At 36.9% G+C, this 27,500-nt stretch overlaps 1 long non-coding RNA gene across 1 annotated transcript in view; it reads right to left on the reverse strand.

The window, feature by feature from the left end:
* The window catches only part of LOC145280238 (uncharacterized), a 357,840-nt gene that overhangs the window by 242,081 nt on the left and 88,259 nt on the right, over positions 1-27,500 (reverse strand). Inside the window, exon 2 of the long non-coding RNA XR_013868586.1 lies at positions 23,965-24,052. This is a non-coding gene — a long non-coding RNA (uncharacterized LOC145280238). The remainder of the gene's footprint in view (positions 1-23,964; positions 24,053-27,500) is intronic.

Raw genomic sequence — 27,500 nt, forward strand, 5'->3', positions numbered from 1 at the left:
AATCCCCCCTGATCTGATGATCACATAGAGTGAACTCCGGGGGTGGCCCCTTAGTTCGTTGGCTTCTGCGAAGGGTGGTATTTACACTCTCGGATTCAGTTTCTGGTTCTGTGTGAGGTTCTGGTTCTGATCCTGCCTGATCAGACGAATTAAAACTACCACTCTCTTGCTCGGTGACCTCACTTATCAGCAGCTCATCATCTGATGATTCGTCGCTCTCTGTAGTTGTGGGATGTACTTCACTAGCCGGGCGAAGATCGCGCACATGGCGTGGGGTTCCATCAACAAGGACCGACTGCTGGCTGACCACTCCAGATATTCGTCCTAGCTTGAACTTGGTGGTGCACCGGTTTCCAGGGGGTTTAACCCAAACTGGATCCCCTACCTTGTATTTGTTATGACTCTCCTCGTCAATTGGTTGGACAGTGTCAATGCCCTTTATCCTAACACGGTATTTGTGTATGGCATTGGCCGGTGCTGTTGTTAGTGTCTTCCCATCCTTTGGTGTGACGTTATACCAATACGTGGCCTCCGTAATGGTGCATTGTTTTCTGGCAGCAATTCTCTTGATGCTGCGATGGCTCCTCTCAGAAATGCCATTCCCTGATGGCACATGGGCACATCGCAGTCGTAGTCGGACACCCCACTCATTCAACAACTGCCGAACTTGGTGGCTACAAAAAGCAGCATCGTTGTCCGTCAATATCTCTTCCGGCGCACCTCGCTCAGAAAAGATAGATGACAGTTGGCGGACAACATTCGCTGAGTCCTGCCTGGTCATTTGCCGCCACACCGCAAAACGAGTGGGTCCACAGTCGATAAGGGTTAGAAAGGGCTTACCACTGTAATGGGTAATATCCATCGCTAATCGTTGCCACACATGCTCAACTTCCAATCGCCCCTTCTGCCATTGCTCAGGTGCAGGATCGATAGACTGGCATGCCTCACAGTGCCTGATGATCTGCCTGACATCCGCCCTTGTCACTGCCGGGTCTACACGCCTCGCAAAGTACAAAGTTCTTTTGATACCTGGATGTCCAATCTGCACATGAATTCTTTGTATTTGGCATGAGCTAATCGCGCCAACTGCGCAAGATCGAGCAGTGAACTCCACGCCTGTCTTCACAGCTTCATACCATTTGTGAGGCACACGGGTTAGTTGGTCTGCACGATTACAGTGTGATGCCACGAGGGTTACACTCACCGACAGGTCATATTCTGATACCAGACTCTTCAGGGTGTTTAGCCTACGCCGGATTAACATCTCACTGGCTGCCTTAGTACGGACTCTTGTTCGTCCCGAGAGAGTGTCGGACACCCAGTGGTAGACGCAGAGAGAATCCGTGTACAAGTGTAACTTCTTCGACTGCCATTGCAGTGCCAGATTTAAACCCTTCACAACAGCATCCAGTTCCGCCAGGTTGATGTGTTGAGCATCATTCACGAGTCGCAGCCAGCATGCGTCTTCAATTACATTTCCACGTTGCTCCAATAACACTCCCAATGCCAAAGAACTAGCGTCAACCCACATATTCACAGTCTCCCCATCGACACACCATTCTCCACGGGCAGGATCCTCCTTATTAACTCTCTCTAGGGTTTCTGTCGTCATCAGAGTTAGAAGAGCATCATCAGATACATCATCCCAACCTGTAGTTACTAAACTTGCCCTGCGTTTGATGACGCCCACAGCTGCTCGGAGCCAGCTACACGCTGGTAAGTGACCAATAAGTTTCCCACACAAGGAAAAAAATAGTCCGCCGCGTAACAACATCAGGGACGGTTGGAATCTCACTGCCACGCCTCCATCGTAAGGTACCGTTTTTCCCGCAAACGTCCAATCCTAATACCCGTGCCCCATCCCTCAGACGTTCGGGATCCTTGCACTCCAACCCGAATTGAGCTAACTTTTCTCTGACGTGCGACGCAGATTGTACGTCGTCATTGACATACACATCAGCAATATAGGCCGATGTTGCGTCTTCAGTAGTCTTTTCCTGGGACGACACGATGGTCTTCATGATTTGCGGTGCCACATTCAGCCCAAAGCCAAGCCGAGTAAGGCAGTATCTCTGACCCCGGAACCACACTGTCTAGAACGGCCACAATGTCTCATCCACTTGCACCTGCAAATAAGCCTTCCGCAAGTCTACTATAGACACATTGGAGCCCTTCTGGCGCCATTCTCTCAGCTTGCTGGCGCACACGTTAGCATCGGCAGTGTACGTCTCAATGTATCTATTGAGTTCACGATAGTCCAGCACCGGACGAACTTTTGATTTGTTATGTTGGACTACAGCCATTAAGGGAATCAGACCCTTGGGTGGTCCCAGCTTGTTGGGGTAGGGGATCAACCATCCATCCTGGATCCATGCCTCAAGTTCCTTCTCGTAATCCTTACGGGCTCGTCGGGTATCGAGTACTCTGCAATGCTATTCTTGAGTTCGGTTGGCGCCCTTCCTTCCGTCCACTTCCACGATGCAGTCCATGCTTTTTGGTGAGGGTCGTAGTCCACCTTAAAATCAGGCCGATCAATGTGAACTGCAGCACACACTGGGGTTTCCAAAAATCGCACAGTCCCATCTCTTCCGATAACCACTCCCCCCAGTGCCTTAATAGCATCATATCCCAATAGTACATCGAATCCCAGCAAATCCCCTCGCATCACCAGCACATTAATGTTTGCGGCCACACCAGAGTCTGTGTTGACTTTGACAGTTCCGGCTCCACAGCAAGCTTGCGTATTGCCACCTATTGTGGTTACTTTGATGTTCTGCTTTGTCCAGTTTCGACAACTTGGCACTCATGATGGTGTGTGAGCAACCGGAGTCGAGAAGAGCTGAACAAAGCACTTGGTCCACGTACACATTTATTGTCGGTTGCGCCTCAATTAAATCTTGTCCGGGGAACAGGGCGGCGCTGACGTCCTGCCCCCTGATGCATTTCCCGCACAATTTTGAGATAAATGTCCATAGCTACCACATTGAAAACAGCGCGGGCGCTCCCGCCCCTTGTTAGTACAATTTCTTGCGATATGGCCTCGCTGGCCACAGCAAATACATCTCCCATTGGTCGTGGGTCTCAAACTGGGACTCTTTTCAGCATTAGTCTTGGCTGCCTGCGCCATCATTACAACCGGTTCCCTCAGGTCCTCCTCATCTCTGATAATGGCTCGAGCGCGTTCTAACAAATGTTCCATGGGCGTTACAGATATGCTGGTGGAAGCCCTCAACAGTTGCTTAACATGGGTGGGAAGGCCGGCCACAAACGCATACGCCAGTGTTTGCTCTGACACTCCATTGCCAAATAGAACTGCAAGTTTCTTCAGCTCCGCGAAGAAGACGTCCACGGTTTCTCCTGGCATGAGCTTCCTAGTGGCAAATGTTTCGTAGGCCGTACAGGGATCCATGGCAAATGCCTTGTATAAAGCATTTTTTATATAGGTAATATCAGCCTTCTCCACAGCACTCAGTTGCGGATATACACTTAGGGCGCCTCCAGCCAATCTTAGGGGAATCACGGTATGCACCCCTTTACTTCACAGAGGTTGCAGGTCAGCTCAACCCTTTAGACCCATTCGACAAAAGAAGAGGATCCGTCGAATTCGGGTATCAGTTTTAAATCAAACTTTGCCCCAGCCATAGTTGTCCAGGAAAAGAGACAAAATGAAATAGCCGAAATAGCTTATGACCTTCACCTTCACCGAGGTGAACGATTTATATGACCTTCACCGAGGTGCGCGACTTGACACACAAAAATAAACCGCCTCTTAATCACCTGCTAACGCGTGCGTCACTGTAATGTCCAATGACAACAACAACAACAACCTTCTCACTCGACCTGCCTTTATATCACTATCTCAATCCCTTCTCTTGCGCATGCAGATTCCTGACAACCTCGAGACTTCCGCTTATAAAAACCCAAGTTTTGTTGTCGCGCATGCCTATACAAGGCACAAACACGAGGGCGTTTGTTGTGTTGGTAAGTACTACAAGATATGAAGAAATTACAGTTTTAAAAAATGTGGGATCACTTTTCTTTTGTAGCGTAAAATGAACAATTACTTTTTGGCCATTTTTTTAGGGAGGGGGCTGTGATTTTTTTAGGGCTTGCGTTTATTATGGCATGGTAGACCAACACAAAACCTACCTTAAAAAACTTGTTTTCCTAGGTTATCAGGTGTGCTGAAAACGAATATTGCATTTAAATTTTTTGCCAATAAATATTTTTTACGCGTACAACAATGACCATCACTCATAACAAAGAATTACATTGCTTAATACCCGGAAAAATACTTATTACCGGATAATTTAAATGCGATATTCGTTTCAGCACACCTTAAACCCGAGTAAAAACAAGATTTTTAAAGTATGTTTTGTGTTGGTCTGATACGCCAAATAAACACCACCCCTAAAAAAAAAAAAAATAACAGCCCCCCCCCCTCATCAAAAGGTGGTTATAAAGTGAGTGTTAATTCTACGTTAAATTAATATAGAAAACTGATCACCCACTTTTTGAAACTAATTTTTTTCATATCTTGGAACCTCATTTGCTGGAATTTTAAACATTATTTTTGTTTTCAGCCCCTTCGAAAACTTATAATCGTGGTCATTTTAAGTGATTTTTTGAGGGTGGAAAAATACTGCACCTTTACCAATATATAAATCAAAGTCATTTGTTTTCCTAGTTTTGCATGCGAATTACAAATTATCTAATATTTCTCCAAAACTTCTGGCCTTAATGGAGGGGAGACTAAAAATTGCTGCTATGATTTCAAATGATCTAAAATAACAGCAAGGGGAGACTTGATTCCAAATATTTCTCCTATGTTAGTTTATAAAGAACATTTGATAGTGAAGATATTCATAACCGTACCCGATTTCCAAAAGAGGAGAGATATAACATAGGAGAAATAGTTGGAATCAAGTCTCCCCTCGCAATTATTTCAGATCATTTGAAGCCATAGCAGAAAGTATCAGATTCTCCTCCAAGGCCAGAGAGTTTGGGGATAACATCTGGATATACTATAATTGTAACTGAAATCTACAGTGATATTAGCTGCGTCACTAGGACTTTTTCCTGAATAGATACGATGTTTTATCCCCAACCTTAATGACTGCCTAAAAATATGAATTCTGAATCACGACGAAATAATTGTTTCTATTTACCTCCAAAACAACTGCCTATGTCTAACCTGCATGCAAAATAGGGGGGGGGAAAGGGGAGAAAAGAATAAAATTTTCCAAGCTAAAACAATACTGTAAACTCTAAATCCAAATGAAACTTTACTGTATTCTGTAAGTTAATAACCCCGACCCTTGAAAGCTAACAATCTGCCCCCCCCTCCAGCTGTCACTAAAACCCTACATTATACATACGCCTTAGTAGTGGAATCCTTAGCCTCAAGCTCCTAACTTTCACATGCTAACCACCTAACAGTCATCACTAAACATCTATACATTTCTACCTCTGACATGCATTAGAGTTCATTTCTATCCAGTTTGGTACTTACCAGCCAAAGTATGCACTCGGATTCAAAGCGATCTTCGTTACATAACAATTGCCTCTTCCTAGATGGTTTTACAACAAACAATGCTAAACCAAATCCGATACTCCCTGTCATGCAAAACTCTCGATGACTCTTAAATGAAAACTGAAATTACCTCCCCCTCAATAGTAGAAACACTGACAACTTCTATTTGCATCTACTGAAAACTTGCCCAAATATCTATTTACTTAATTATACATACGGAATACGCCATGACTTAAAATGTACCTCCAGTTACACCCTGAGTGTGCTCCACCTACACCTTTATCTTTGTAAACCTAAACTAACATAAAGTTTAAAAAAAATGGAAAAACCTAAGGTAAAAGTCTTAATCCGCACTAACGCATTCCTAACAAGCCTCTCCACAATCTGCTTCCACTGCATATCCCTAAATCACTTTGAGGAGTGTAACTATTCATTAGATATATAACCTCTACAAACTAACCCTGAAACATTAACCACGCGGGGTCGCAGAAATACCTGGATTAGGACCCACGCGGAGCAAACCCTCTCAGGGCTGATGGACCCAGTAGATCTTCCCACGTCACCCGTCTAGGAGAAGGAAAACTCTGAAACTAAACCAAAGGGGAGGGAGGCCTCTCCAGTCTTGGATGACAACCTTCCTAGAGCTGGTGACAAACAAATTACCGGTCTGCAAACCTAAATTGCTTAAGGAGTAGATAGGCTCTGTCTATCGCCGGCTTCCATACTCCTTCTTTGCCTATTAGTCAGGCGCAGAGACACTATCACAAGTGAATCGACAAAACACTTAGTGGGAGATCTTGTTTCTTGTCTACGGCATTGAATGCCGTTCCCAACTCCCGACACATCCCTCCCCTCAAAACTGGGCACTTGGGAGTGCTTGAGTACCACACATGTCTGTGAAATTAGATTGGGGTGATCTTCTGATGGGCTGAGGGTACCGGATTGACAGTTCCTGGCTGCTGTTTCCGACTGGTAGTACAGGAACCCTAACTCTTTGGTAGCGCTTAGAGTGGCTGCTCCATCAACAATTGTATAATATTAGGATGTTTGTAGTGCCATGGCGCGCATGGAAAGGGACCCTACACTCATCCCCGATGGACTTTCCTGAGGCCACAGTTATAGTTGAGGAAAAGTCAGCTAATGGTCTGCTTTTGTTGCATGTCTGATACCCTGCATAACCTCTTGTTCAGCCCCCCTCACCTAACTGAAACTCTTTAAAAACATGATGACAGTACAATAAAAAAAAAAGCTTAAACCAGGCCTAGGGGCAAACAAATACAACTTGCCTCCTCTCTTGAGGATTGCATTCACTAACATTCGTGGGCTTAGAACTAATTTACCTGATGTTGAAGCATTTCTAACAAATACCCCGGATATCTTAGCACTAAGCGAGACTAACCTACACTCCTCCATCTCCTCTAACTACTTTAACATGCCTGACTATCTCCCACTCTGCCGTAAGGGCTCTGACAGACATATGCACGGACTTGGTGTCTACATTCGTAACACCCTCCCCCTGACTAGAGAAAAAAGCTAGAAACGGACGATCAAGCCTTTATGTGCTTTAGACTAAATATACAACACAACGTTAGCTACTTTTATTTTCTCTACCGCTCTCCCTCGACCCAGGACTGCACCATAATAAACAAAGTCTCTGACAGCATAAACACAGCACTCTCCCTCGACACTAGCGCACAAGTACATGTATTTGGTGACTTTAATGTTCACCACAAAAACTGACTTGGATTCTCTACTCACACAGATGCAGCGGACAGCACAACACATAGCTTCGCTATATCTCACTCCCTATCACAAATGGTTACGTTTCCAACCCATTTCCCTGACCAGCAAGAAAAACAAGCATCACTTCTAGATCTGTTTCTGACTACAGTTCCCGAGGATTGTACAACAAATGCTGACAGCTCACTCGGGAATGCTGACCATGCAGTGATCATTGTAAAAATCGCCCTAAATTCTAGACCCCAAACTGAAGAGCCAGTGCTCAAAACAACGGGATATTATAAAAAGGCTGACAGAGATCTTATCAAAGATGCCCCATGGGGAAATATTTTTTCTCTTCCTGCTGAACAATGCGCAAACGAGACCACTGAATGGTTCAAAACAGCAATGGAAGCACATGTTCCCATGCGGAAATTTTATAGCAAGCCCTACTCTCCCCAATGGTTTACTTCGACTTGTGCAACTGTCATTGCTCAAAGGCAGCATGCATACCGCAGATTTAACCGAACATAAGTCCAGTTCAAACAAACAGAAGTATATAGAAGCTATAAGTAACGTTAAGAAAGAAATAGCGACAGCTAAGAGAGAATTTACTGAAACCAGTAAAAAATGCATAGAAACACAAAAATTAGGAAATCGTGACTTCTAGAAAATCTACAACAGTGTAGTAAATAATGGGCAATCAACAATTCCCCCACTAACCAACAATCACGAGGTTGTTTGCTCAGCAACCGACAAGGCTAATATGCTTGTCAGCCGGTTTGCCTCGAACTCCACAGTGGACCCTTCCAACCACCCCCTACCTGACTTTCCTTTGCGGACAGACGCCACACTAGACGATCTAAATCACCCCTGCTCAGGTACACGCTATCATAAAAAAACCTTGACACCTCAAAAGCATGTGAACCTGATCTCATCCCAGCTGTGCAATTTAAAAAGTGCCCAGTCGAAGTAGCTTCAGTTCTGTCCAAACTCTACAACAAATGCCTTAATGAATCATGCTTTCCGGGCTGTCGGAAAACTGTTTCTGTGGTACTAGTATCCAAGAATTCTGGCGAAAGAATTGACCCATCAAATTATCGCCCCATTAGCCTCCTCCCACTTTTTGCCAAAATATTTGAGACCATAATTAACCATGCTCTAGTCCGGAACCTTACAGATGCTAAACTTCTGACTGACAAACAATATGGATTTAGACAAGCCCGATCCACAGCTGACATCCTCACTGTAATTTCTGAACGTATATACCATTCAGTGGACAAAGCGGGGGAGGGCAGAGCGGTAGCTCTAGATATATCTAAGGCTTTTGACAGGGTATGGCACAAGGGTCTCCTCAGGAAAATTAAATCATACGGTATCACTGGTAGAATACTTAACATAATTAAATCCTTAGATAAGAGAAAAATAAAGGTTGTCCTCGACGGTCGTACATCTAAGCAGTGTGATATAAATGCGGGAGTGCCTCAGGGGTCTATCCTTAAACCTCTATTGTTCCTAATATTTATTAATGACCTCCCCGACAAAACTGCCTCTGAGATGGGTATATATGTTGATGACATCACACTCTATAACAGGCATGACAGGAAAACCAATGAACACATATCTAAAGAAATGACAAAAACACTAGAGGATGACCTCCAATCTCTAGTGGAATGGGAACATAAATGGATGGTCACATTCAATGCTGCCAAGATTAAACTGGTTACTTTCAATAATTGCAAGAAACCTTCTCTGCCACCAATGGCAATGGCCAGTGACTCCCTGTCTAAGAGTACATCTTTCAAACTGCAGGCCTTATGTTCACAGGAAACATGAGTTGGAACAATTATATCGAAAACATTGTCAGGGCCGCTGCGAAAAAGGTAGGCTCTCTCTACCGTGCTAGAAAACTACCGACTCCTGAAAGTATCCTGTACCTCTATAAGGCCACCATTCGCCCATGTATGGAGTATCGTTGTCACATTTGGGCTGCTGCATCTGCTGTTAGTCTCTCGCTCATAGACAAAGATCAAAAGAGAGTCGCCAATCTGATAGGCCCTGAAATGGCATCTAAGCTTCAGTCTCTGTCCCATCGACGAAACGTTGCATCCCTCTGCCTGTTCTACAAGTATTTTAATGGTGAATGCTCTGACGAACTGCAGACACTTGTGCTTCCACGACGTAGACAACCTCGACAAACCCGACAGGCAGCTAAATCCCACCCCACACTGTAGAGATCCCTAGATGTAAAAGATATTTCTACTCCATTAGTTTCTTCCCCAGAACCGCTAGACTTTGGAATTCCATTCCAGGTCCCTGCTTCCCTAATTGTACTGACATGCAGAAGTTCAAGTGTAACGTGAACCGACATCTTGCTGCCCAAATCCCAACATAGTGCCCGAGTAGTTGCTGCCCCTGATAGTAGCCCCTACACCAAAGTGGCAATGTGCCTTGTTTGGGGTGAAATTTTAATAAAAAAAAAAAATAAATAAATAAAAAATACGTAAATGTATTGTTATTTTCGACTAAGCGAAACATTAAATTCTCTCCACAAAAGACAGTGCTTTTGTTTAGCTGATTCTAAAAATGGCAACACTGGTAAAGGAAGTAATAGTTCAGTTAGAAGTGGCAGCATGCTTCGGTAATGGCAATTTGCAAGGTTTGTTATAACAGATAATCTTTGATTTAGAGCCCATTAGCCTGAAGAGGTGTATGTATATATATATATATATATATATATATATATATATATATATATATATATATATATATATATATATATATATGTGTGTGTGTGTGTATGTAGCACACACAAACGCTAGGCATGTCCGCTCGTGCCTGAAATGTCTTTCGCAAGCTTCGCCCCAGCATATACAAAGGTCTGGCGCCTCGACTGAAAAAGCGGTACCAGCGCGTGGAATAATTTAGCGTGCCCAAAGCTTGAATGTCACGGTATACACGCTGGGGAAAAAAGTGATGCACCAGAAAGCACCACGCCCTGCCACAAGCAGACACGGAGTTTTCTTTCGTAATGTTTTTGCCTGTGAGAACGATCTGCTGGAACTCAGCTGAATATTTCGAATCCGTTCCAAACGTGTCGTCTGAAATGATTTGCGTTTCGGACGAATTTATTAAGCAATTGAAAAAATAGGCAATATGTTTTATCACAGTAAAATATAATTACATTCACAGAATAAACTAATTATATCTTATGCATCAAAAGTAGCTTCATTTCAATTTGAATTTACAATGATCAAACATTGTCCAAACGCGTAAGCCCCAATTGTTTACACAAAGAAAATTGCATTTAGCGTTAGTGACAGTTTGTTGCTATACTGCTCAATATGCTCAATCCGAGACAGGAAAAAATTATAGTCATCTATAGACAGACTGTTTCCTTGTAAACGTGCACATTTTATGGAGTGTCATTCATATATATATATATATATACTAGCAAAATTACCCGTCGTTGACTGGGTTCATAAACAGCCTACAGAAAATGGACTCTGATTTATGAAAGTATGATAGGTTATGAAAAGGAAGGGTTGTAAAGAGATAGCTTCGAATTTCGGGGTATCAGAACCAAAGCAAAATATGATGAAAGTAAAAATAAAATAGATAAACCCCATAATTTATAATATCATACCTATTCACACTGAAACACTTATCACAATATTCTGTGGATCTATATTACAAAACCTTGTTAAACTTTGTGACATATTTCCATTCTATGGAGGTCAGGCGCAAACGAACACCCCATAATTTTATTATACCATATTTCTTCAAACTGAAACATAATTATCAAAGTATACTTACGCAGATAGATATGAAATGTCTTTAAAGTTTGTGCCTATTTCCATTCTATGGAGGCCAGGCGACAATGAAGACTCCACAATTTTAATATATCATCCCTATTAAATTAAAACATACTCATCAAAGTATTATTATGCACATCTATATCAAAACATTTGTAAACGTTTTTTTTTTAATTTTTTATTTCCATACTTTGTGGACCAGGCGCGTACTCAGACCCCACAATTTTAATGAATCATCACTTTGCCAGATCAAACATACCCATACCTGTGTCTTGATACATCTATCATTATATGTGATCAGTTTTCTATAATAGTCAACTATATAGGAGCCTATTCGTGACCAGACACACACACAGACGTTCAGTATATATATATACACACACACACACAGCCTGGGTGCCCGGCGTTGCCCGAGTGTTTGGAGGTGTGAGCAAAAAAAAGAAAAAAAAAAGTTGTAATAGGCAGGCAGGCAGGCAGGCTCGAACCCGTACCGCGAAGGAGGAAAAGAACATGAAAAGAAAGTGACGCCTTTAAAAGTGGCAAGGATTTAAACTAAGGCTAGTCAATCAAAAAGAGGGGATGACTTTCGAAAATATCAGCGAAAAAAAGCCACCCTTCCCTGCAGAATATCCCCAGTTAAAGGTAAAAGAATTAATGTTGGTAGCCAAATTTTCGATATTTGTCATCCGAAGGGTTGAGCTTCAAAACGATCACAATCTCGTGAAAATCCCTCGCCTCTGTCGAAAGTTTTAGACATGCATACATACATACATATAAACAGACAGATTGGATTGATATAATAGATGAATATTTTAAATAAAAGCTGTTACCAAATGATACAATTTTTTTAATTAATAATCATTTATTACGTTATTGCAATAAGCTAAGACTTTCCATATCTAAAATATTTTTTCAGAGCTACAATATGTTTTGCCAGAAATAAATACCAATGAAATAATGAAAAAGAAAACACCCCAGTTTTAATACGAAAAAGATATTTTTACATATTGGACATCTTAGCATAATAAATATAATAAACCGTGGTATGTAGAAGAGATTTAGAAGGCATTCACAATGCGAGGAAAAGAATGTAGTCGGTGTTGAGGAAGAAAAAAGAAAACAAGTGACAATTTGCAAATTAGTAAGTATATACATATGTCTATATATACATATATTTATTTTATTGTGTTAAGTATTAATGTCTTACTTGAAGAGGCCTACTGTATGTGCAAATTTCCATAATATATTACGGGGTACAGGACCATCCCTTAAACAGCAACTATCCAAACGCAAGCACAATGATACCCCATCACCATGCACATTTGCAGATTGCCCTATGTACCCTAAACCACTTGCCACCGCATACACATAGTCCACAATGCTCCGTCTGCAAAAAGTTTCTGCATGGCAGCACCAGTAGGCTCCTACATATAAGAATCAAAGAACACACAAGCATCATCATTCCACATTCCTAATCTACACCAAAGATCTTCCAAATCACATCCTTAGATTATTCGTAGGCATTTATGCTGACGACACTACCATCTATGGCAGTCCATAAAAGACCGTAACCGATTGTTCTCTCTAATTCTTTCTTCACTGATCTTGAGCAGGAGGTACAATGGGGGAAAAATGGCTGGTTACTTTTAATGCATCTAAAACTAAGCTTTCATCTTTACATCATCAACACTCTGATCACCGTCTGGGGAGGCTCCATGTTTTGACAAGCTTCTGCGTTTGGCCTTTACTCCTGATCTGAAATATAACACATACATCAAATCCGTTGCCAAGGTCGCAGGAGAAATGGTGGGATCCTTCTATCAATCCAGTAGATATCTCCATGCTGATGCAATTCTCTACCTATATAAGAGCCAGGTACATCTAAGGATGGAGTATTGTCGCCACATCTGGGCAGGAGCTGCTAGAAAGACCTTATTCTGACTTGACAGAGTAGCCTAGTCGGGATGCCCTTTTCTCTTCCCTGCAACCTCTTTCTCAAAAGAGACGTTGCGAGTCTTTCTCTGCGTTATCGTTATTTCATGGAAGGTGCTCGTTTGAGCCCCAGTCTATGGTCTCCCCTCGCCAAACGTTCACGAGAAACACTTGTATAGCTGAAAACACTACCAATAATTTTCCCCACACTTTATCCGTGCCTAAAGCTAAACGTAGATTCCATGAACAAAGCTTCTTTCTTAGAACTGCACACCTGTGGAACTCTCTTACCTTTGCTGTTTTCCAGCTGATTACAATATGGTCCTCTTCAAGTTCAACGTAAACAAGTTCTTGATGAGCCGTTCCCCTTAAGTAATTCAATTTACCAAATTTTCACGATTAACGATTCCTATGATATTGTACCATTTACTACTGTACATTCTTTAACCCTTATCCTCGAGTGGCCTCTGGGGCCTGATAAGTGTTGACTCCTAGGTAATAGAAAACCCACCTCAACACCTGAAAAACGTCAATAGATTGATTAAAGTCGATATTTTTCCACAGAAGCAATATTGGGAATCTTCGCATAAAGGAATCACTAATATCCAAACTACGGTCGGAACTTGACAACAGATTGAAACTCGGATCATTATTATATTTAATATATAGTTTCATGCACATACATATCATTACACTCTACCATCCTAACTCACTCGAAAATATATACCACTACACCCTTCTCATGCACTACCTGGCTTACCTAATAGTACAAATATGGCCTTACTACAAGACCCCCCATTTCGTAAAAAATAAACAAATAAAAAACAGACACATAAAAATACCATAACCCTAACCTTAAATTAAAGCTAATACACCTAATCAAATCCAGCTAAATGCTAATAAATACAATAAAATACGCCTTAGTACAATCTCCACAAAACATCCAAATAACATTTAAACAAAAGCAATAGCAAACAATTTATTAAAATAATAACAATAATTGAAATAAGTCCAATATATATATATATATATATATATATATATATATATATATGAAATCTAGATATCTCTAAAAGTGAAAATGTCTGTGCATGTACATTTCCCTAAAAAAACTACTCTCTAAATTCGAAGTCTACAGACAAGATTTGACATAAGGAGTATTGAGGTGTGGGAAAATCTTTTGAATCGATTTGACCTTTGAACTTTTTGCTCAACCAACACCCTTACACACACCTTCACTTTCTTTTCCGTCTTAGCGTCACAGTTTCAAGCCTGCCTGCCTACTAAAACTTTTTGTTTTGCTCAACACACACACCTACAACCTGGGCAACTCCTAACACCCAGGCTAGTATATATATATATATATATATATATATATATATATGACGTTTCCAATTAATATAGTTGGCAGAGTTCCAAAATTTGGGCTGAAATAACTGAACAATTTCTTTCTAAGACGCCGATGAAGCCCAATATTGTGTAATTATAATTGAATTAACAGTTATATTCTTAAATGCCAACACTGGAGGCTGAAACAATTGTACGCAATGTTGTGACTAATAAAAGAAAAAAAACTTTCCGAAAAGTAGTAAATACTTGGTATCTATCCTTATAAAGTTAGTGTCTTGAAAGAAATAATATTTGCAGTTCTAATATGGAGCTACATAAATGAGCAATTTATATATATATATATATATATATATATATATATATATATATATATTAGTTATAAAATATATATGGCGATTAAGCTACACTGAATATTCCGCATTTCATCCACTCTAAGACTCTTCAGGTATAAGCCTGAAGAGTCCTAGAGAGGATGAAACGCGGAATATACAGTGTAGCGTAATCGCCATATATATTTTATAACTAATTAACTAGCTCTACCTATTATTGAGCACTTTTGAAGTAAATACTTCAAGTTTACGCATAAATTTATACTTTCGTATATTAATTTTATGTGAATAAATGAAGTAGTATATATATATATATATATATATATATATATATATTTATATATATAAAATCACTGCCCCAAATAGTGAAATTACATATAAACATATAAACTAAATATATTTTGTTAAATTTCGGGCGACCTTCGTTTTTAATCGGCAATTTGCAAAAAGGGAAATCGGTGTAAGTTCGTGGATTCATGTTACATATGGACGATTGTTAAAAATAACATACATTAATAAAAAAGAATATTAAGCGTTTTATTTTATGTAACTTTCTAGTTTGTCCAGGTAAGTGTTAAAATATATTTTATACGTAAGTATTCATGCATGCCTTTGTTTTCGACAAGTGTGGTCTGATATGAACACTTTGAAAACGCTATAAATCATTTCAATAACAAATTATCCAACCGTATTATTAGATATTATTATACCGTAACGTTTGAAAGCACACACACACACATATATATATTATATATATATACACACGTACATAATAACATGTATGTGTGCGTGATATTAACGCCCTGTGACGAGAAAAACTTGATATTTTCATTGCAAACTTTGCTTTCGCATAAGGTGTATTGCCTGAAGAAGTCTCTTGTTACTGTTAACTAGTTGACCGAAACATGCTCATGACTGTGTAGCAACATATTACTGCTTATGTAAAAACAGACTAATATGTATGTACATGAAATATATATATATATATATATGTCAATTAGCCTAAAGAACTTTGAGTATTTTATAAAAAGTACGAATATAAATTAAAAAGTGTGGTTTAAATTCAAAGGAATAGCAATTAAATTCACTATATCGCAAACTTCCCATTGTATAAGCCGACTTCTGCTAGACCATCCACAGTTACAAAAGATTGAATAATGATGAACAAAAATGTTAAAAAGAAAACAGGAATCATCAGCTGTTTATCATATAGCATTTTTTTTTTGGAAATTAAAAAAAAAAAACAAGACAAGTATAAAATTCATTACTCTTCAATAGAATTGTAGACAAAATCCAGTTAGTATTTTTCTTCTATATTAATAATGATAATAAAACAATAATAATGGAGGATTGAAAATATTTGTCATTTTACCATGAATTTTTTCTCTATTTCTGATATTTTGCATGTAATAGTTTGGAGATTAATTATGGACATGTATAGCATTGAATAACCTACGCAAATTGTGAAGTTGTTTTACCAAAATCAAGGGTTAATTGCTTTGACTCAAACAGCTTATCGACGGCATTTTCATATAAGCAATAGCCCAAGTCACAACACAGTTCGAAACATTGTGCGCCGATTTGAAGACCAAAAAGCTGTACTTGATCTTCCGCGAGATGGCAGACCTCGAAACGTAATCACAAATGAAAATAGGGAAAGAGTGCGTGAGAGCGTGGAGCAGCATCCTGAAACATCGATTCGACGACGTTCCACACAACTTGGGATATGTCAAAGCTCACTACACGATATTCCGCACTGTTTAAAACTGTTTCCTTATAAAGTACAGCTTGTTTAACAGTTGAAGCCAGAAGATTTTCAAACAAGGATTCAAAATGTAGTTCAAATGCAAGAACTTGTCCGAAATGACCCCAATTTTCTGCAAAAGTTGATTATGTCAGTGGAAGCATATTTTCATTTGAATGGATTTGTTAAACAAAATTACAGATTTTGCGACTCTGACAATCCAAGGGCAATTCATCAAAATCAGTTGCATCCCATAAAGTTCACTGTATGGAGTGCAGTAATGAAGGAGAAGATTATTGAACCTTTTTTATGATCAAGACGCAAATGCTGTCACTGTTACAAGAGAGAGATACCAGACTATGATTACAGACTTCCCGCGCCCACAAATTCAAAATAGGTCTGGATTATGGTTACAACAAGATAGGGCAACAGCACATAGTGGCAGATATGATGGAGCTTCTCGGGCAAAGCTGTGGCGACAACAGTGTATCTCATTATGGCAATGTCAGATGGCCACGACGTTCCCCAAACTTGATTAGCCCCGTCTTTTTCTGGTGGGGATATCTTAAAGAAAGAGTCTATGTTAAGAAACCCAAAACCTAGCAAGAATTTCATGAAAACATCATGAACGAAATAAGGGAGTTAAATCGCAATCTGGAGATTTTGCAATCTGTCATGAATACTGTTTTGGAGAGAGCAAAGCTGAAAATGGACAACATTTAAAAGACATTTTTTACATAAAAATTGAGTGAATTTTGCATTTTTCTTTATAAATTTCCCAATGTCTTCGTCATATTGTGTTAAAATTATGGAATGATATCATAAAAAATAAAGAACTATTTGAATTCAAAACCCTTCAGTATATATATATATATATATATATATATATATATATATATATATATATAATAGATTAATCGGAATTTTTAAGGTATCAGAATCGGAAAAATTGAAGCCTAATTCTGTATCCAAAACTATTCTTTCAATTAGTTCTTGAAATGAAATGAATACAAATTTATTTATTAGAATTTGTTAATTTAGAACATGATTAAGGACCACGGAATTGGTTATAAATCCCACTCCTTAGTTTTAATATAATTCTCAGAGTCTAATTTATTGCTTCTATTCCTACATTACTGTAAACATCTATTTGTAAATCTTTTAGCATATATTCGCTAAACCTTTCAAGCAGTTCAAAACAGTTAACAGCTTTGGACAAGTTTTTGTTTTTCAATTTAGTTGGCGCCATCTGAACATTGTCGTTGTTTGCCATAGGATTCTAGTTAAATAATAGATGTTTATCGTAGTTCTTGGATTTGGACACAAGTAAAATATGGATATGATATCTTTAGAAGTTTTTCTATTAAAAAAGGATATTATATCCACATTTAAACTTAGACCTCTGGCCTTCCAAATAAGAATTAGATTCGAGCATTTATTACTGTAACTAACCTAATAAAAAAAAAAGGGATAAAAACAAATATGTAACAAATAAATGTTGTTAAAGGCGAAACTTTTCTATCTTGCTGGATAAGTTTATTTGTGCTTAAACTTATTTTAAGCATGTTTTAGTTCAAAACAAACTTAGTGTTCACTCTGTTGAGTTAGAATAAAAATGTCTGTCCATAAACCATTTAAAAAGGTTGCTTGAAAACCGCTCAAAATCAAAAATTAAATAAACGCTAATAGAAGCAATCTAATAAATGTCAACAATCGAGCGAAAATTGATTTTTTGAGCGATTAAACAAGATTAAAAAATTAGATTGGGCCGGAATCGGTGTCAATCTTTGCTTTGATGTGGTTGTTTTAATTGCGTTATTTTGTACAGCTGTTATTAGGAGTTCAGTTTCCTTGTTTAGGTTTCCTTTTTGTAGCCATTTCCTAGTGTTTTCGTTTTTATCTTTTATAATCATTGTGAATCGTCCATGTAGTGGTTTCTCTTCCCATTTTTCTAACTAACACAAGCTGCAAAATCCCTGCTATAAGAGTCTTTCTGTCGTCTGATTATATATATATATATATATATATATATATATATATATATGGGGGGAGTTAAAAACGAGAAGACCAATTCTTTAGGAGGAGACTTATTGGGATAATGTAAAGCTCAAAATAAGTTGGAGTTTATATAGAAATCAATAAAGAAAAAATGACGATGTAACACACACACACATATATTCAACAAGAGTATACATCACTTTGAGGTGTAGGGTAAGATGGGATTTCGAAACCTAATGCTTCTAATCAGAAAAGGAGAGAAGATTCTAGTAACATTATAGGATGCAACGTCTAGCGATAGTTATATTAGTTATATATTTTATTTCGCTTTTAATGTAACTATCGCTAGGCATCACATTCCTAATCTGTTAGCTAACATCTCTCCTCTTCTGATGAGAAGCATTATGCTTCGAAATACCATCGAATAAAGAGTCCTCTCTTACCCTACACCCCTTATTTTTGTATACCCTTATTTAATAAATGAATAAATCTCTCTCTCTCTCTCTCTCTCTATATATATATAGCTTTATATCGTCATTTTCTTTTTTTATTGATCTCTCTATATATCCATATATATTTTCTCCGATTGTCATCTTTAAATTGAGTTTTTCGTGTTTAACCTTTATATTACTTTCATCTATTTTAACTACATTTCTTACATTTTTTTTTAATATACTATATGTTTTTTTAATATTTATAAATTAATATTTGAATGTTACTGAAGAACAGCCACATATACTAAACAGATTGTTTTTCGTTACGGGTTGTGAAACGTCCGTAAGGAATAAATAAATAAACAAATAAAAATTTTGATTGTGGACCGATTCTTTCTTTTAGTCATTGGGCTGCAACCAATCAGTAAATATACTCTGAAGTCGGAAACATAACTTCATTGAGCTTGTTATTTGACACAATTTGGACGATTATAAAAAGGTATGTAAAATATGTTTTTGTATAAACTCAGGAATATCTATATATATATATCTGCACTGATGAGCTGTGATATAGCGAAACAGTAGTGTATGCCGATGACTATAAATGCTCCCTATCTTGGGTTGAGCATATCGGAAGGCAAAATAAATTGCTGCCCGTATAAAAAGCAATACTCTTTGTGTAAACAAACAGAGTTTAGGCATTTGGACAATGTTTAAACATTGCAATTTAAGCATCAACCAAATAGAGTACCGGTGAGAAGCACTGACTCTTACCTGGGTGCTCGAATTTAAATCCGGGCTTGAGGTAGTTGCTCTCTAGCCGCACTGATGAGCTGTGACATAGCGATACAGTATGTCGATGACTATAAATGCTCCCTATATTGGGTTGAGCATATTGAGAGGTCGAAATAACAAACTGCCGCTACCATGCACAAATAGAGCTTAGGTGTTTGGACAATGTTTAAACATTTTAATTTCAGCATCAACCAAATAACGTAACGGCGAGAAGCGGTGGGTCACCTGGGCGGTCGAGTTTCAATCCGGACTTGAGGCAGTAGCTAGTCTCGCCGCATTAATAAGCTGTGATACAGCGGAACAGTACTAATTATATATATATATATATATATATCATCACTGATATAGTTCTCACCAATGTCTTATTCTCTGTTATTTAATGCTCTTTTGTCAACATCACTTGCTGACTTATATACGATTTACAAATAAACACGCGTCGTCTGTTTTATTTATATAGATACACAAAAGGTTAGACTGATTAGGGAATAAAGCAATGTAGGTTAACTGATTTCAGCATCGAGTGCGTGTGAATTAAAGTCACTTCGGTTGATTGTCGCATTTGCTAGGACGCAGAGTCACATGCGAAAACGTTGTTCTTGGCGGCTCATTATCACGACTCTAATCTTCAGACAATATGGCATTTCAAAACACAATCTCTAGATTAGTTGCACGACATTTCTTATCTGATTAGACAGTAGCCAATGTCAAAAAAAGTTTCTTTGCTTCAGTAGAAACGATCTATAACAATAAGGGCAAATTTTTTCCTGTTGTCTGGCGGGTGTTTGAATAGGTAGAATGGCACAAATGCAATGGGAGAGATCTGTAATAATGGCGGCGAAAAGCCTCACTGTTTTCTAGTACGTGCTGAAAGAGATGGAGTGAGACAAATATAGATAGTTGGGAGAGGACTTCTATCGAATCCTTAGATGACCTATTGGGCGCCCGGAAAACTCGTCCCGGGAAAACTCGTCTCCGGAAAACCCGTACCCGGACCCCCCCCCCTTTTGCTAGGTAGGAAAACTGGTCCCTTATTTAATAAATATCGATTGAAAACACATTTTATTACCGTTCTTGAAGGAGATATTGTTTTTAAAAGAGACTATGCACCCCCATACTATTAAAAAAATATATATTTTTAACACTTGCTTAAAAAAAATAAACTTGATCACGAAGTTAAGATACGAAAAACGAAACCAAATATTTATTTTAAAAAATACTCTAGTTTTAACACTTTTTGTGTCATTACGAAACAAAAATAAAGAAAGACAACATGTGTATTCAAAGAAAGCAATTATTTTATTCAGAAGAATTAATTCAGTCTAAATAATTCTTGTGTTATTAAAAAAAAAAAAAAAAAAAAAAAGAAAACACGGCCTTATGTAATTTTGGTACCGCGCTGAAATAATAACGTTATTATTTCGAAAGCCATTTTATACATGGGGGGGGGAGGGTATCGTTTAAAAGTCATTTCGGGGGCACTTGTGCAGTGCTTAAAAAATATACAAATTTATTTTATTTTGGAGGTGGGGAGGCTCGTTTTAAAACTATATCTACCTCAGTATTTTCTTTAATTTTCTGATATTTTTTTTTGTTAAAAATTATTTACGAAGTAATGTCGAGTGCGACATTACTTGTTATTTCTTTTTAACTAAATAAACTCTTTAAAATAAGTTTAAACACCAAAAACTTATAAAGCTAGGTAGAAAACGAAAACTAAACAATAAACATGTAAAAATATTTTTAAAATATTATGGGATGTGCATTATTACCTAAAATATACAAATTTATTTTCTTTTGGGAGGTGAGGCTCGTTTTAAAACTATATCTACCTTAATATTTTCTTTAATTTTCTATTTTTAAGCAATTATCCTCCTAAAACATGATCCTTTTATGTCGGACATTTTTTGTTCATAAGTAATACTCGACATTACTTTTTTTTTTAAACTAAATAAACGCTTTAAAATAAGTTGAAAGAAAAAGCTTTCAAAGCTAGGTAGAAAACGAAAACTTAGAAAAATTAATTTAACTTTTTTTTTAAACAAGTAAAAGTATTTTTGAAAAATATCGGATGTGTATTCTCTTTTAAAAAGAATATCTTAATATCTTCTTCAAGAACGGTCATAAAATGTGTTTTCAATCGATATTTATTCAATGGGACCAGTTTTCCTACCTAGCAAAAGAGGACGAGTTTTCTGGGTACGAGTTTTCCGGAGACGAGTTTTCCCCGAGACGAGTTTTCCTAAATTCGACCTATTGACATTCAAATTTCAGAGAAAGCCAAATGCATTCATTATCAATACTAATTCAATGGTAAACGGTTGTTGCGAAGACGAAATGCGATTTGCAATGGTGAAAAAAAAGAGGGAGGGCAATGAAAAAAATCTGAGACATTATTTGGTCTTCCTGGAAAACATCTGTTTTATTACAGCGATCTCTCACGGGCAATTACTCGTGTGATAACCACTAGTGAGCTGCTTCTGCTACTAATAATAACACGATTACTAAATATTATTAATAATAAAAATACCGAGGAAACAATAAATGTAGTCTCTATAGATGAAGAGATGAAACGATAAACCATAAAAGGCAGTCCGCGGGGAACTTTGAAACTGTCTGCACTTTTAACATGTAGGTAGATGGTACAGTCACAAACCAGAACTGGTATTAGAAAAAAGAAAACATAGAATACGCTGGTACATGCAGTTAAAAACAAGTAAACACATCTAAGCAAGGAGAGTCGGTATACCGCTAGTCAAAAGATGCAAGAAAACTACCAAATCGTACACTTCACCCTCACAGCAGCTCAAAGATTGACGTAGAAGACAATGGAAATCTGTGGGAAATTTTATTATTCAGCTTCCAGGGAACGTCCCTAGTTGGTTTTCCCATCGATCTGGCAATGACTGATGTTAGAACAACTATTGAGCAAATACTACTAATAATACTATAACTACTACTACTGCTTCACATTCTTCTTCTTCCTACTACTACTAATGTAATAATAATACCAAGACACTAACGGTGAAGTACAAAACAATGTTTCTCTTCTCCAATGAAAGAGATCTAGAATAATAAACTTCTGCTACAGAATTTGAACTTATATATATATATATGTGTGTGTGTGTGTGTGTGTGTGTGTGTGTTGCAGCCCCGAATAATATTCATCTAGCCCTTTAGTTTACGGTTGACAAAGAAGTTAAATCTAGTCTTCAATTTTTGGATGCACCTGTTCCTAAGCCTTCTTTAGGAATTTTCACTTTTTATAATAAGGCTACGTTTTCAGGTGTTTATATTCACCGAGACCTTTTTGTCCCCATAAATGAAAAATTAATTTAATTAAGACCCTTACACATAGAGCTCTAATGGTTTGTTCTAAACCCTATCTGGATGATGAGATAAAGTTTATCACTAAGACCCTGTGTAACAATGGTCATACTCTGGATTTCGTAAAATCTACTCTAAGAATTAAAGTATCCAATTTAAAAAATACAGAAACTTCAGTAGTTAGATGCTCTGTTTACGTTCACTTAAATAGGCTAGGTAAGATTAGTGATCTTTTTGTCAAGCAGATCTCACTGGCGGTTCAACAGTGTTATTTTGCGTCGAGTCTTCGTGTAGTTTTTTTTTTTTTTTACAAGGCTTTTGCCGCCTATGTTAAATGAATATTTGTTGCATTTTTAAAGTCTGACTGTAGATTTTTATACACTGATGAAGCTTCCTCATGAATATCGGTTATATTTTGCGAATTTTGAAAATATATAGTCGTCAAATGGATGGGAAGAATAGTTTTCAAAGGTTAGTGAAAGTACTTATTTATTCGAATGAACTTTGCGTAGTTAATTTCATCGTTGATTAACAATTAAAGATAATCACACCAGATAATTAATAAATATACCACGATATATGCAAACTAGACTTTACAAAGTTTTCCTATCAAATTATATGCTGAAAAGAATATATGAAAAACCAAATAGTTTATAAAAAATATACAGAAAACTAAAGCTAAAATAAAATAAATGAATGTTTATATGTCTTTCTTGCAACCTGATATGCGGACTTTACTGGACACCGATGATAGCCTTTTCGGCTAAATTAATGTTAATCTTGTGTATTATGAATATTATGTAGGTTAGGCGAAACAATTGTATGAAAATAAAACATTTTTTAGTATTTGTTTTTTTTATATTTGATGAAGTTTACATAACATTAAAAAAATCTTTTATAAAATTAAAGGTCTACGCTATTGACATATTACAAAAATCTTTGTTATTATAAGATGTATAATAAAAAAAAATACATATAAATATATACATACTCATTCTGGTACCCTGGAAATTAAATTGTTAACATTTCCTTTAATTGTGAGAGTCCCTGTCTTCACGTGTGGTTAATTCTCTTGTTACCTGAAGAAGATGATTCGACGAAGAATCAAAAACGTATGTGATACATATGAAACACGCGGTCATTAACAAAAAAAAAAAAAATACAAAAAGATCATTAGAAAAATTGAAAAGATTTAAAAAGTATAATTACGCAGACAAATATCTGCTATATGAAACACTGTTTGCGTAAATGTAAGAATGCTGCATAAATACACACAATGTATATATATATTCATATATATATATTGTTTGTGTGTGTGTGTATTTATACAGCATTCTTACATTTACGCAAACATTGTTTCATATAGCAGATATTTGTCTGCGTAATTATAACAGATGTTTGTGTTTACTATACCCTATATATATATAATGTATGCGTATATATATATTTGTTTTAAAAATTTTGCCTACCAAACTACTGTCAGTGTTCGGGTTATAGATCTGAAACTTAATATATAGGGTTTTCGAACCAATGCGAAAAAAATTATATTTGGGTTTTAGCCTGGTACAATCTGAGGTTATTGCTTTCCAGAGGTTAACTAACCAATGAATTTTAGCGAGGTTAATACAAGAGTGCTCAATACTGAAGTAGAGGAGGGTATACTTTTTACTTGTTTTTACATAAGCAGTAATATGTTGCTACACAGTCATGAGCATGTTTCGGTCAGCTAGTTACCAGTAACTAGAGACCTCTTCAAGCGACACGAAAACAACTTTTGCAATGACAATATCAAGTCTTCCTCGTCACAGCGAGTAAATATCAACATGTTATTGCTTATAACATCAAATAAAGAGTACATAGGAAGTGTGTGTGTGTGTATATATATATATATATATGTGTGTGTGTGTGTGTTTGTGTGTATGTATCTATATGTGTGTGTGTTTGTGTGTATGTATCTATATGTCATGCACATACAGTACTGTTTCGCTGTCTCACAGCTCATCAGTGCGGCTAGACAGGCAACTGCCTTAAGTCAGGATCGAAACCTGACCGCCCAAATTACAGTCGAGGCTTCAACATTATGCTATACGGTATGAATTTTACGATGTTTAGTTTTTGACACGGTCAAAATGCCTCCGCTCGATTTGTTTACACACACACACACACACATACATATAACATATTATATATAAATAATTTGAGGGGGTTTATAATTATGAAATTAGCAAGTTTACATAAAGGAAAACATAACAAAATCCAATTTTTCCATGTACGATTGTTCCGGAACCGATATACTTCTACTTATTCAATATTTACATTATTTCATCATATTATTTCTCAATGCGTTTATTTTTATTTGTAAATATCAAATAAATAAAAGGATATAGTTTCCGAAACGATCGTACATGAAAAAATAGAATTTTGTTATGTTTCCCCGAATGTAAATTGATGAATTCACAAATTATTAACTCCCTCATCTTTTCTATATACAGCACTAGGTTAACAACACCTATTGAGCTTTTCATAACTGCAATACTCATTGCTCTTATAGACACTGTATAACTCTCTCTCTCTCTCTAATATATATATATATATATATATATATATATATATATATATATACACTATAAAGTTGAACGTCTGTGCGTGTGTCTGGTCACGAATAGGCTCCTATATGGTCGACTATTATAGAAAACTGATCACATATAATGATAGAAGATGTATCGAGACACAGGAATGTGTATGTTTGATCTAGCATAATGATGATTCATTAAAATTGTGGGGGTCTGCGTACGTGCCTGGTCCACAAAGTATGGAAAAAAAAAATTAAAAAAAAAAAAAAAAAAAAAAAAAGGTTTACAAGTGTTTTTAATATAGATGTGCATAATACTTTGATAAGTATGTTTTAGCTTAAAATAGGGATGGTATAATAAAAGTGTGGGGTCTGCGTTCGCGCTCCATAGAATGGAAATAGGCACAAACTTTAATAAAGATTTTTAAAAACTATCTGCGTAAGTATACTTTGATAATTATGCTTCAGGTTGAAGAAATATGGTATAAAATTATGGGGTGTTCATTCGCGCCTGACCTCCATAGAATGGAAATATGTCACAAAGTTTAACAAGGTTTTCTAATATAGATCCACAGAATATTGTGATAAGTGTGTGAACAGGCATTGTATAATAAATTATGGGGTTTATCTATTTTATTTTTACTTTCATCATATTTTGCTTTGGTTTTGATACCCCGAAATTCGAAGCTATCTCTTTACAACCCTTCCTTTTCATAACCTATCATACTTTCATAAACCAGAGTCCATTTTCTGTAGGCTGTTTTGAACCCAGTCAACGACGGGTACTTTTGATAGTATATATATATATATATATATATATATATATATATTATCGTTGTAGTCTCCTAGATGTAAATCCACTGAAACTCCGGTGATTATCAAAAAAGTGGTCAATGAAAATCGAAGCATGACTATAATATATTTATTCATAAAAACATTATTGACTACATATGTGCGTACATGTTTCCGTTGCAACTCTTTTAGAGATGCAGCATCTTTAGGCCAGATTTTCTTCTCATGTAACTAAATTTTAAATAGTTCTTTTTTCCTTTTATTATGATAAATCTAAATGAAAATCTTTGCATAAAAGAAAGGTATATTTAAAATTTTATAAAAGATTAGTCCTGAAGACGCCGCTTCCCTTAAAGAAGTTACGTCAGAAGCATGCGTGCACATACGTAGCCAATAATGTTTTCATGAATAAATATACTAAATATAAATAAAAATTATATATATATATATATATATATATATATATATATATATATATATATATATACACACACACACATAAGTACATACATATATTACACCCCTACAATTTTTTTTGTATCCCTTGACAAAAGGAGGGTGCACCTGTAAATTCACCCTTGTCCGTTCGTCTCTCAGCACTTTTCTCAATATATACGCTTATGTTTTTTTGAAATTTTGCAAAATCATTAAACATGATATGAGTAAAAAAAGTAACAGAACCGATTTTCCGGGAAAACGCTTTTCCCCTTAGGGATGCCTTCCGGGTTAAAATGGCTAAAAATGACACTTTTGTGCTTATTAAAAAAATTTATGCCTTGAATTTTTATAAAACTTTCTGAAAAGTTGAAACTAACTGATTTCTATATAATTTTGTTTATCTATATTTCGCGATAACTCTTGGGTGTGCCCCAGGGACTCTTTTAAGGCTAATAAAAACACTATTTTGGGGGCTATTTTACCGTATTTGTCCAAAGTTCTGTGTATGTCTATTTAGCAGTTTTGCATGATGCTTAACTCAAATTTAAATATGTTAAGGTCTTAGGAACTTTGGGGGCTAAAGGGGGGGGGGAATAATGAACTTAGTCATTTCTTTTTTTTGCATGGTGCAAAACTCAAATTTCCATGTGTTAATGCCTAAAACTGAACCGTTTGTTCATTTTCACCAGGATTTGATCTTCCCTGGGGATTTTGTCCGTGAAATT

This window comes from Euprymna scolopes, chromosome 7, assembly GCF_053919585.1.
Source record: "Euprymna scolopes isolate OS-2025 chromosome 7, ASM5391958v1, whole genome shotgun sequence".
NCBI classification, from domain to species: domain Eukaryota; kingdom Metazoa; phylum Mollusca; class Cephalopoda; order Sepiida; family Sepiolidae; genus Euprymna; species Euprymna scolopes.